This window comes from Chiloscyllium plagiosum, chromosome 39 (assembly GCF_004010195.1).
Source record: "Chiloscyllium plagiosum isolate BGI_BamShark_2017 chromosome 39, ASM401019v2, whole genome shotgun sequence".
In the NCBI taxonomy this organism is placed as follows: domain Eukaryota; kingdom Metazoa; phylum Chordata; class Chondrichthyes; order Orectolobiformes; family Hemiscylliidae; genus Chiloscyllium; species Chiloscyllium plagiosum.
In genome coordinates this window covers 14,580,817-14,594,570 of record NC_057748.1, presented here as the reverse complement: position 1 = coordinate 14,594,570, position 13,754 = coordinate 14,580,817, and the positions used below count along the sequence as shown (strand labels likewise).

General features: G+C 41.7%; 1 protein-coding gene across 2 annotated transcripts in view; it reads left to right on the top strand.

Annotated features, from left to right (window-relative positions):
* The window catches only part of LOC122542262 (SUMO-conjugating enzyme UBC9), a 46,334-nt gene that overhangs the window by 8,137 nt on the left and 24,443 nt on the right, over positions 1-13,754 (top strand). The window contains exon 2 of one of the 2 annotated variants that reach the window (XM_043679815.1): positions 3,726-3,781. The exons of the other annotated variant lie outside the window; for it this stretch is intronic. The gene's annotated coding sequence lies outside the window, so the exon portion shown is untranslated. The remainder of the gene's footprint in view (positions 1-3,725; positions 3,782-13,754) is intronic. 2 annotated transcript variants of the gene reach the window in all.

Sequence of the window (13,754 nt, the reverse complement as noted above, 5' to 3'; positions counted from 1 at the left end):
TCCAAATACATGTACATCCTGTCCCTCAGAATTCCTTCAACAACTTGCCTACCACTGACGTCAGGCTCACTGGTCTATAGTTCTCTGGCTTGTCCTTACCATCTTTCTTGAACAGTGGCATCATGTTAGCCAACCTCCAGTCTTCCGTCACCTCACCTGTGACTATCGATGATACAAATATCTCAGTAAGAGGCCCAGCAATCACTTCCCTAGCTTTCCACAGAGTTCTAGGTTACACCTGATCAGCTCCTGGGGATTTATCCACTTTTAACCGTTTCAAGACATTAGCACTTCCTCCTCTGTAATCTGGACATTTTGTAAGGTGTCACCATCTATTTTGCTACTTTCTATATCTTCCACATCCTTTTGGACAGTAATTACTGATGCAGAAATACTCATTTAGTAGCCCCCCTCCCAATTTTCTGTGGCTCCACACAAATGTCGCCTTGCTGAACTTTGAAGGGCCCTATTCTCTCCCTAGTTACCCATTTGTTCTTAATGTATTCGTAAAAACCCTTTGGATTCTCCCTACTTCTATTTGCCAAAGCTGTCTCATATCTCTTTTTCTGGTTTCCCTCTAAAGTATACTCCTACTGCCTTCTCTGGAACAGCAGTTTCCCAATTAACTATATAGTTATTTTACGAGGAGGAGCATCCAGGTAACTGTCCTTTCAAATTCATTTCAGTACTGTATGAGCACGCAAGTGTTTTGATATGATGGCCTTTTGCAAACAGCTCCTTCTGCTGAGCTGCCAATGTCTGGCATTCTGGGCCCTAAACCTTTGTCTCCATACCCATTCTCTCTCCCCTTGAAGTTCTCTTTCACACTTATTCGTCTATCTAGAGTTTTTGATGTCCTGTATGTGGGTGTCCATTTGATTAATTACGTGTATGGTATTTTCTGGGTAAAGACACTCTAATTCTATTTTGTAACTGTATGTCAGTTGTTTCTAGACTGAGCCAGTGTGTTGTTGGAAGAATTATTTGCTGTCGCGTTGAGGTTGGGAGTCTAATTTCAGAAATTTTTTCTGGTTGCATTAGGATACAGTTAGAATTTTGCATCAATTCCTGATGGTAATTATAAGATTTAAAATGTTTCCCTTGTTCTTATAATCAGTTTGAATTGAAAACAGATTTATTTAATTCCTTGTGGTGAAGATGTGTTCTAAGCAAATCTTTGAACTAATGCCCTTTTATGCCACAATACTTGTGATTTCTGATTTCCAGCAGTGGCATTATGTAGCCAGTTTTTTTGGTTTTGTCCAATACAAAATGCTTTCTCCAAACTAATACTATAAACAATACTGAAGATACCTTCTGTTTTAGTGGACACAGTGTAAACACTTCACACACCCACAGTTATCCTTCAGTGACATTGTGTCAGCTTTGGGTAAGGTAGAAATAATCTGATGCCTGTTCGTACCTTACCTGGAAAAGGGTATTGAAAATTAGGCTTTTTTTTTTAAAAGAGTGAAATTGGGAAAGATCTATGTACAAATTATGGAAGTTTGATTGGCATTTGTAGATGAAAATTCAATGTTGTATGAATTGTAATTTAATTTTGGCTGATCCAAGTTGTTATTCAAAGCTACTGTATTAAGGAGTGTGGGGCAAAGGTGGATTATGAAGATAATTTATAGGTCAGTTGTGATCTCACTGACAAACGTGAGGTCATAATTATAGCCTAGAGATATTCTTGTTCATCGTATAAACCATCTGTGATAGCTACAAAGCTCTGATCTGGATTCTTAATTTTTAAACCTGTTCTGAAGGCTCAAATATATTGATAGTCGACCACCATTTTAATTTATTAGATTAGAGCATGTTTCTCTGTTATTTATCAGGATTAAATATTGGAAATGTTGGATGTAAATTGGAAAGTAAAAACATATGAAAATGGTTGGAATGGCATTAAATATAAATAAATGGATTACTAATCAGCTGTGAACTAAATGAATGAAAAAGAAACAGGTTTGAGCTGAATGTTCTTTTCTGACAGGTTGCACCCAATTTAGGGGCTTGGAAAATCACATACGGACAAATTATTGATTAAAATATTGGTGTCAATTGAGAGGCATAAATGGGTCTTTTATACCTCAGACAGTGAAGCACTTTCCTCAGCTGGACTGGACTGTTGTCTGAGATCTCTGGGAGAAATAAGTTGGCTTAAATGTTCTATTTCAGTTTAAGAAAACAACTTTAATTAAACTGTTGAACTGAATTTATTCCGGGTTACTTGCGCTCGGGCTATTGAGGTAATTTTGTAACCTGTAGAACTATAAGAAACAGTGCATTTCATGAATGCGAATTAACATTTGTCTCCTGTTTGATCTGCTGAGTAGCTTTCTTTTACAAAGGGCATGCAGTGCTTCAATTTTTACACAAAAATTGTTTCACTTGTAAATCTCAAAGTGCAATAAAAATGGTGCTGTGGATGATCAATGCATTTTTTTTGGTTTATCTAAATCTGATTTTTTTCCCTTCATGAAAATGCTGGCTCATGGGATAATCGTTCATTTGTAAGATGGACTGTTTGTGCAGCTGGATTCAAGCCAGCCATTCTTTAACATCTCGTACAATTTTCAGAAGAGGTCACTAAACAACAGCCAGGAAGTAAAATATTTGATGCTTGCCCTTCTCTCCCTTCCTTCCTCTATTTGACTTGGGAGCATGGAAATTGTGGTTTGTTTAGCTCAGTCACTAATTTGCAGTCAAAGACTTGAATTGCAGACCTTCTGTTTGGGGCATTAACCCATCAAATTAGCACAATGGTGTTTTAAAATCTGTACTAAGGTTACTTGAAAATAATTGGAAGTAAAATGACAAATTATTTATGATTAGATTACATTAGTGTGGAAACAGGCCCTTCGGCCCCACAAGTCCACACCGACCCGCCGAAGCGTAACCCACCCATGCCCCTACATTTACCCTTACCTACCACTACTGGCAATTTAGCATGGCCAATTCACCTGACATGCACATCTTTGGACAGTGGGAGGAAACCGGAGCACCCGGAGGAAACCCACGCAGACACTGGGAGAACGTGCAAACTCCACACAGTCAGTCGCCTGAGGTGGGAATTGAATCCGGGTCTCAGGCGCTGTGAAACAGCAGTGCTAACCACTGTGCCACCGTGCCGCCCACCGTTTAAGCCAAAAACTAATGGGACAATTTATTTTTGTTTTTTGAATGTTAGATTTACCAGTGTCCTGCTTTTGGTTGTGTTTTGCTGAGATACCTGAAAAAATAGTTCTTGTATATCTGAACCTTGTTCAAAGTTTATTAGGACAGTTGAAAAGTGTGCAATCTTAAATAATAGATATCATGTGAAAGGAAGGCATATTGACAATGTTCTGCAAATTTAGTGCTACATGGTTAACTATTTGTATTTTATTGATTTAGCAATTATTAATTTTTAAGCAAAGGACTCCTTTGTAGTTTAACCCATAGTTAAGAATTGCAATGATCTCTACCGTAAACAATTCCTATGGCAAAAAAAAATTGGTGCTCCTGTAGCCCTCTGTGTAAGGATATTTCTTTAACCACATTCCTCATTATTTTGAATGTGGTTTTACCTGGATTTAAATGATAACACTGTCAAAGCCAGGCCACAGTTTGGACAGAAACTCTTACATTAACCCAGAGCAAGTTGCATTTAGGATAACACAACCAATGTCAGGCATTCACATTCCTGTTTCCATCTTTCATTTGATCTGTATGCTCAGGATTGAGACAGTGTGGTGACAAGAAAACATTGAAAGTGCCCACATCAAACTGAAAGGTACAAATTTTTTCTGTTTAATTGGTTTATATTTGTGAATACTTGGGCTGTTTTAAGGTTGATCTAGTAACTTTATCCAAAATATTATCCTGCCTTTACAGATGCTGATTGACTTGGTGCATATTTCCACAAATCGTAGTTTTGCTTCCATCTGTACTTTCAGTAATCATGTTTTTAAAGTAAGCTACCAAAGCCCACTTGTCCACGTATAACATAAACAATCCTGTATTCTCCTCTACCTGTTTCTGAAACCTCTTGGCTTTATCACGAAGTCAAATAAGCTATTCAGCTTCTGTTAATGACATTATGGCTGGTGTGTATGTTAATTCTGTTTCCCAATATTTGAATACCCCTGATGTTACCCAACAATTCAATCTGCAGTACCTTAATTTCCAATATTAAATATTCAAAGAACGAAGAGCCTGTTTTAGATCCTTCAAGAAAGCTAGTGGAACATGTGTGCAAGTTTTGCTAGTTATACAACCACTTCATGTTGATGGTTAATATTGTAGTTTTAATTTGGTAACTCAGTAACCAAATTGTAGGAAATATGTTTTGATGCTGAAGTGCATTACATCCTGACTCACTTTCTTACCCTTTGCTATGGGGTAAGGATGAATGTGGGGGTGGTCAGAATAGGGTTTGCTCCCTCAGTTTGCTAAGTAGCTGGCGTATCCACTTTCTGCTGCAATGGAACCATGATTATTCTCCTGTAGAATTGTAGAGTTTATGTGGTCAAATGCCTTTTGGTTTATGATGTCTACTAAATCGCCAACTAGTTCCCTTCTATAGGGAGAGGCTGAACAGGCTGGGGCTGTTTTCCCTGGAGCGTGGGAGGCTGAGGGGTGACCTTAGAGGTTTACAAAATTGAGGGGTATGGATAGGATAAAGTCTTTTCCCTGGGGTCGGGGAGTCCAGAACTAGAGGGCATGGGTTTAGGGTGAGAGGGGAAAGATATGAGAGACCTAAGGGGCAACTTTTTCATGCAGAGGGTGGTACGGGTATGCAATGAGTTGCCAGAGGAAGTGGTGGAGGCTGGTACAATTGCAACATTGAAGAGGCATTTGGATGGGTATATGAATAGGAAGGGTTTGGAGGGATATGTGCCGGTGCTGGCAGGTGGGACTAGATTGGGTTGGATATCTAGTGGGCGGCACGGTGGCACAGTGGTTAGCACTGCTGCCTCACAGCGCCAGAGACCCGGGTTCAATTCCCGCCTCAGGCGACTGACTGTGTGGAGTTTGCACGTTCTCCCGTGTCTGCGTGGGTTTCCTCCGGGTGCTCCGGTTTCCTCCCACAGTCCAAAGATGTGCAGGTCAGATGAATTGGCCATGCTAAATTGTCTATAGTGTTAGGTAAGGGGTAAATGTAGGGGTATGGGTGGGTTACGCTTCGGCGGGGCGGTGTGGACTTGTTGGGCCGAAGGGCCTGTTTCCATACTGTAAGTAATCTAATCTAATCTAATCTGGTCAGCATGGACGGGTTGGACCGAAGGGTCTGTTTCCATGCTGTATATCTCTGACTCTATGACAGAACTTTATAGTTTTTGTAGTTTCTGGAGATATATTTCAAGGATAGACAAAAAGAAAAGTAAGTCTCAGTTAATTTAAATATTTCCCAGTGGTTTTTGCAAAAAGTCCCTTCAGATTAACCCCTTTGTTTGGATACACAAACTTAATGTAACAAAACTTGGCCATTTCCAATGCTCTGAGGTGTTTCATTATTTGTACGTTGAGTTCTACCTATTGTTTAACTAATGTATGTTATCTAACCAGTTTCTCTAGATTGCTAACATTGTGTGACTATTGGATGTTGTCGCTCAATTTGTCTATAGGGTGAAAGTGGGCAAATGGATTTTGAGTGCCCAAACAAAGCAAAATAAAACCTAGCTAGCAATTGGGTGGGGAATGTAGTAAGTCATGCAGTCATAGGTCTGTTTCCATGCTGCACATCTGTCGTTCCAAATCGTCTGTGCTGACCAGATACCATAAATTAATCTGGTCCCATTTGTCAGCACTTAGCCCATATCTCCCTCAACCATTCCCATTCATATACCTGTCCAGATGCCTTTTAAATGGTGTAATTGTACCAGCAGCCTCCACTTTTGGTCCATACATGCACCGCCCCTTGCATGAAAAAGGTTGCCCCTTAGGTCCCTTTTATATCTTCCACCCTAAACCTATGCTGTCTAGTTCTGGACTAGCCCAACCCAGGGAAAAGACCAATTCTATTTAGTCTATCCATGCCCCTCATGATTTTATGAACCTCTATAAGGTCGTCCCTCAGCCCCTCTCTATAGGGGAGATAGCCCCAACCTATTCAGCCTCTCCTATATCTCAAACCCTCTGACCCTGGCAACATCCTTAAATCTTTTCTGGAACCCTTTTGAGTTTCACACTGTCATTCCTATAGAAGGGAGACAAGAATTGTGCACAATATTCCAAAAGTGGCCTAACCGCTATCTTGTATAGCTGCCACATGACATTCCAATGCCTATATGCAATGCTCTAACCAATAAAGGCAAGCTTACCAAATGCTAGCTTCACTATCCTGTCTACCTGTGACTCCACTTTCAAGGAGTGAAATTTTCTGGAAAAGTATTCGTGTAGTTCATATTGCTGGAGGAAAGGAATGGGGCAGCATATGAGAAATTTGCAAGTGTGTAAATTTTTGGTGCAAAGAAAATCAGTTGTTTGAAATTTGTAGTTAATGATAAACCCTAAAAGTACTCAAATCTGGTAGCATCTAATGTGACATGGATTTGATGTTTCAGGTTGATGATCTTTCATCAAAATGGTCAGCAAATTGAAATAAATTCTGCTGTGCTTTCTCCCTCCCATACTTCTCCATTGATGCCATTGGACCTACTGAGTATTTCCAGCATTTTTGGTTTTTAGTTATGGAAATTATAGAATTTGTTTTTCTGGGGCTCAGGGATCAGAGGGATTCTACAGGATGGGAAGATAGGAGTCCAGAAGATTCAGGAGCTCTGATTCTCAATAGTTTCTGGTGGAGGCAGTCAGGAAGAGGATACCAGAGAGCGTGGTTGATTAACTTTAATGGTTTCAACAATGCCTCGTTGAAAAGCATGGAGTCGGGTTGGTGGAAAGTTGGTAAATTTAGATCAAAATTGGATAAAGCATGGTCAGCTTGAGGTGAAAGACAACATCTTGCACCTCTCAGGTTTAACACTCGTACAGACTTGCAGTGTGGAGATTAGGGAATTCAATGGTTTCCTGAACTTTGTATTTTAAAGTAACTTGTATTAATCTTCAAAAGAGATGCTGTACATGATCTTGTTTAGGTAGCATGGTCAGCTGTTCAACCCTATCAACCCTACTACAGTAAGCTCATTCATCATTATTTGAGAAGTTTCTACAGTATATAGAAAGTATTGGGCAGATGTAAGAAATTGTAATGTTAATTCTCTGTATTTGTGCTGTTGCTCTTAATTACCACTTTTTGTAAAGATGATCAATCCTAATAAGATGGCATAATCATAAAACAATATTTCTTAAGCACAATTCTCCTCTGTTGCTAGTAATGACAATTCTAGGGAATAAGGGAAGTTTGCCTTCAGTTTCAAAGTGGACTGAGAATATTTCAAGTTCCAAGATGTGATTTGTCCAAACGTCAGTTAAAAGTATAGAATGGTTTCTCACTGTGTTGTCACTTACATTACCTTGCATTGACAGTTTGAGCTTACGTGAATGTGCAGATTGTGTTGTGAGCTCTGTTTTTAGTGAAGTGTGAATTGTTCAGTTGAACGTTACTGTTCTAGGGAAGTTGCATTGATTGGGCATTTATATTAGAGCCGTCATATAGATATGAATTGCTTGTTGTGCTTGGCATACTGGGAACAGAGTTAGAACATGGTTGTTTTTCTTTATATTCAATGTGGGGTAGAGTCATAAATATATAGCATGGAAACAGACCCCTTGATCCAACATGTCGATGCTAGCCAGATATCCTAAAATTATCTAGTCCCATTTGCCAGTATTTGGCCCATCTACCCTTCAACCCTTCCTATTTATATCCCCATCCAGAAGCCTTTTTTAAATGTAATTGTACTATCCTCCTCTACTTCCTTCAGCAGCTCATACCATACTTGCACCGCACTCTGCGGAAAAGGTTGCCCCTTGGGTCCCTTTTAAGTCTTTCCCCTCTCATTGTAAAGCTATGTCATCTAATTTTGGATGCCCCTACCCTTGGGAAAAGACTTGTCTACTTAACATATCCATGCACCTCATGATTTTATAAATCTCTAAGGTCACCCAGCTGCCTCGATTTCTCCAGGGAAAATAGCCCCAATCTATTCAGACTCTCCCTATATCCCAAACCCTCCAAACCTGGGAGCATTCTTGTAAATCTTTTCTGAACCCTTGCAAGTTTCACAACAACCTTCCTATAACAGGGAGACCAGAATTGCGCACAATATGCCAAAAGTGGCCTAACCAATGTCCTGTACAGCCGCAACATGACCTTCCAACTTCTATGCTCAATGCACTGACCAATAAAAGCAAGTATCCCAAATGCTGCCTTCAATATCCTTTCCTTAAGTGTCCAGAGGCCAGTTAAGTCAGTCACATGTAAGAGTAGCTAATTTCCTTCCCTGAAGAACATTGGTGAATTGTTTTAATGAAAATCAACAGTTATGTAATCAATAATAGACTTTTTTTTCTAAATTTATTTGGTGAAATTTTGAATTTAACATCTGCTCTGGTGAGATTTAAACCCATGTCCCACAAGCATTAGCCTGGGGTTTTTGATAATCAGTCCAATGACATTACTGGCCTCCTGTTATGATAGTCGGTGCTACTTTCCTGTTCTACTTGAGCATAGAGCTGTACAGTGTGGAAACCAGCCCGTTGGTCCAAACTGTCCATGCTGACCAGATCTCCTTAATAAATCTAGTCCCATTTGTCAGCATTTGACCCTTATCCCCCTAAACTCTCTCTTATTCATATACCCATCCAGATGCCTTTTAAATATTGTAATTGTACTGGCTACCTCCACTTCCTCTGGCGTTCCATACACACCATTCTGTGGAAAAGTTGCCTCTTGGGTCCATTTTAAATCTTTCCCTGCTCACCCTAAGCCTATGCTGTCTAGTTCTGGACTTAACCACCCCAGGGAAAAAGACCTTGTCTATTCATCTTCATGCACCCCCATGATTTTATAGACCTCTAAGATCACACCTTAGCCTCTGAAAACAGCCCCAGTCTATTCAGCCTCCCTATAGCTTAATCTTCCAACCCTGGCACCATCCTCGTAAATCTTTTCTGAACCCTTTCAAGTTTTGCAACATCCTTCTGATAGAAAGGAGACTAGAATTGCACGCAATATTTCAAAAGTGGCCTAACCAATGTCCTGTGCAGCTGCAATATGATCTCCAATGCTTATAACTCAATGCACTAACCAATAAAGGCATGCGTACCAAGCACTGTCTTCATTGTCCTGTCTACCTGTGACTCCACTTTCAAGGAACTATGAATCTGCATTCAAAGATCTTTGTTCAGCGACACTCCCCAGGTCCTTACCATTAAGTGTAGAGGTCCTGTCCTGATTTGTCTTTCCAAAATGCAGCACTTCACATTTATCTAAATTAAACTCAATCTGCCACTCCTGGGCCCATCTGATCAAGATCCCATTGTTCTGAAAAAACTTTTGCTGTCTACTACACCTCCAATTTTGGTGTCATCTGCAAACTTACTATAGCTCCTATGTTCACATTCAAATTGTTTATACAAATGACAAAATAGTGGACTCGGCTCCGCTCCTTGTGGCACATTGGTCACAGGCCACCAACCGAAAATGCAACCCTTCAGCACCACCCTGTGCCTTCGAGCCAGCTCTGAATCCCAATGGCTAGTTCTCCCTGTATTCCATGAGCTCCAACCTTACTAACCCCTCTATTATGAGGAATCTTGTTTGAAAGTCTTATTGAAATCCATGTAAATCACGTCCACAGCTTTGCCCTCATCAAACCTCTTTGTTACATCATCAAAAAAAAACTCCATTCTAGTTTGGGACGTGATTTTTCCAGGCACAAAGCAGTGTTGACTAATCATCCTTGCCATTCTAAATATGTGTAAATCCTGTCCCTCGGGTTCCCTCCAACAACCTGCCCACCACTGATGTCATGCTTCCCTGGCTTTTCCTTACCACCTTTAAATATTTGCACCATGTTAGCTAACCTGCAGTCTTCCGGCACTTCACCTGTGGCTATTGATAGAAGTATCTCAGCAAGGGGCCCAGCAATCATTTTCCTAGCTTCCCACAGTTTTAGGGTACAACCGATTATCATCTAATGTGATATCATTGAGCATGAGATTTAACACAACAATGATTCACAGCTCTCTGGGGTAGAAGCTTCTTCAAAATTCAGCACCCTCCTTGCATGAAGAAATAATTTCCACCGCTATCTTTTATGACCTATCTGTTACCTGAAGATTATTGCCCTGGTTTGGACTGACCAGCTAAGGAAGCACTTGCCTAAATCCTCCTTTTACATCCTGCAATAATTTATGTTTTAAGGTCACTTGTAAGAAATGGAAGCCCAGTCTCACCAATCTCCATGAAATAGTCCTGCCACTCCAAGGATTAATTTGGTGAACTTCCATTGCACTCTTATGGAAAATGTTCTCCCTGTTTTGATAAGGGAACTAAAACAATAAATAGTATTCCACGAGAAGTCTCACTGAGGCTCTATACAATCTTACTGTAGTCAAATTCCCTTGTGATCAAGGCCAGTATACCATTTATCTTCTAATTGCTGCTCCATTTGTATGATTATTTTGAGTCATGACAATGGACACTACAATTCTGCTGTTAATCAATTTTCAATCTATTCTAACAAATTCAATGCACTCTGACTTTATTTGCTAACCTGTTCAGGACCTTACCAAAAGCCGCCTCGAAATTCAAATGCAGTATGTCTACTGGTTCTCCTTTGTACACTCTAAGCATTATCATCAAAAAGCTTGTCAAATGTGATTTCCCTTGTAAATCCATGTTGACTATCCAATTTTACCGCTTTCTAACTGTTCAACTACTGTATCTCTTTTAATAGATTCTAACATTATCCTTACTAGTGTCATATGAATAATTCTGTAGTTCTCCATTCTCTCTCGCTTTCCTACATTCCACTACCCAAAATCCTTGCCAGATCCATTGAACTTTGTATGATAACCACCAGTAGATCCCCTATCTCTGTAGCTACTTTTAATGTTCAGGGATGAAGCTTACCTGGCATATATCACCTTTCAATCCAGTTAAATTTTCACTTATTACTTCCTTACTAAATTGTTTTAGTTCCTTAGTTTCACAAATCAATTAGTTAGAGAGAGAAAGACATCCTGCTTCATTCTTTAAGAAGTTTGAAGGAACTGTTAAGTTTCTCAACAGTTCCTGGTTCTGCACTATAAATTCTCCAGTCCTACCTGTGATGGCCCCATGTTGTACTATCTAATGGTTTTCTTTTCAATACCCAAAAAAGTTGTTCTTAAGTCTACCTTTGTTCCTTGCTAATTGGCATTTATATTCTCTTGGTCAGTTTTCTATTCCTTTTGGGTTCTAAATTGCTCCCTAAATCTCCAGACTTGCCATTCATTGTGGCATCCTGCCATGCTTTGATCTAATGCAATCCTTAACACATTCCAATAATCGCACTTGTTTTATCTTTCCCATTGGGCGTTTGTGCTTTAAGTTTGTTATAGATTGTGTAGTATTTATTTTTCTGTATTGCCTGTCTACTTTTGAATCTTTGGGTGTATCTGCCAAATCCATCATAGTCAACATGCCCCTTTATTTCTTAATTTAATTGCCACGATCCTAGTTTTACAATGCACTTGACTTATTTAAACTTAATGCAAGAATCTATTATTGTTACCGTGTTTCCCAAAGGCTCCTTCATAGTAAGGTTATTGCTTAGTCCTTTATAATTATGCAACACCAAATCCAAAATAGTTTGATTCCTAGTTGGCTCCTCAAAAATCCATTTATTTATTCCAAATTCACCCTTAATAGCATATGTGCTGATATGTTTAACCTGGTGTATGTAAATTGAATTACCCATTATTATTCTCTCTCCCAAGTAGTATGCACCCTTAGTTTTCTGGTATGTACCATATCCATTATTGCCACGACAGTTTGTTTTATAAACAACTGCCATCATTGTTTGCTGCTACTCACTGTTTCTTAGCTGCCCTCAAACTGTCCTCAGCAGAGGCCTCCCCTTCATTCCCCTACGCTTTCGGATTAACGAGTTCAACACGCGGCGAGACATCGAACAATTCTTCCGCCGCCTTCGCCTCCGCGCCTACTTCTTCAACCAGGATTCTCGCCCACCCTCTGACGACCCCTTCTCCTGCCTCCAACACATCCCATCCACCTGGACACCCCGTGCTGGCCTCTTACCTACCCTCGATCTCTTCATAGCCAACTGTCGCCGTGACATTAACCGCCTCAACCTCTCCACCACTCTCACCCACTCCAACCTCTCACCCTCTGAACGTGCAGCCTTCCACTCCCTCCGTTCCAACCCCAACCTCACTATCAAACCGGCAGACAAGGGAGGCGCGGTAGTAGTTTGGCGCACCGACCTTTACACCGCTGAGGCTAAACGCCAGCTTGCGGACACCTCCTCCTACTGTCCCCTAGACCATGACCCCACCTTCCACCACCAAACCATCTCCCAGACCATCCATAACCTCATCACCTCCAGGGGATCTCCCATCCACCGCCTCCAACCTCATGGTCCCCACAACCCCGCACCGCCCGTTTCTACCTCCTGCCCAAAATCCACATAACTGACTGCCCTGGCCGACCATTGTCTCAGTCTGCTCCTGCCCCACCGAACTCATCTCTGCATACCTCCACACAGTCCTGTCCCCCTTAGTCCAAGAATTCCCCACCTACGTTCGGGACACCACCCACCACCTCCATGATTTTCGCTTCCCGGTCCCCAACGCCTTATCTTCACCATGGGCATCCAGTCCCTGTACACCTCTATCCCCCATCACAAAGGACTCAAAGCCCTCCGCTGCTTTCTTTCCTGCCGTACCAACTAGTACCCTTCCACTGACACACTCCTTCGACTGACTGAACTGGTCCTCACCCTGAACAACTTCTCTTTCCAATCCTCCCACTTCCTCCAAACCAAAGGAGTAGCAATGGGCACCCGCATGGGCCCCAGCTATGCCTGCCTCTTCGTAGGATATGTGGAACAGTCCATCTTCCGCAGCTACACTGGCACCATCCCCCACCTTTTCCTCTGCTACATCGATGACTGTATTGTTGCTGCCTCGTGCTCGCACGAGGAGGTTGAACAGTTCATCCACTTTACCAACACCTTCCACCCCGACCTCAAATTTACCTGGACTGTCTCAGACCCCTCCCTCCCCTTCCTAGACCTTCATCTCTATCTCGGGCGACCGAATCAGCACGGACATTTACTATAAACCGACCGGCTCCCACAGCTACCTAGACTACACCTCCCACCCTGCTCCCTGTAAAAATGCCATCCCATATTCCCAATTCCTTCGTCTCCGCCGCATCTGCTCCCAGGAGGACCGGTTTCAATACCGTACAACCCAGATGGCCTCCTTCTTCAAAGACCGCAATTTCCCCCCAGACATGATCGATGCCTTCCAATGCATCTCCTCGACTTCCCGCTCCTCTGCCCTTGAGCCCCGCCCTTCCAATCGCCACCAGGACAGAACCCCACTGGTCCTCACCTACCACCCCACCAACCTCCATATACATCGTATCATCCGTCGTCATTTCCGTCACCTCCAAACGGACCCCACCACCAGGGATATATTTTCCTCCCATATCAGCGTTCCGAAAAGACCACTCCCTCCATGACTCCCTCATCAGGTCCACACACCCCCACCAACCCAATCTCCACTCCTGGCACCCTCCCCTGCAACCGCAAGAAATGTAAAACTTGCGCCCACACCTCCCCCCTTAC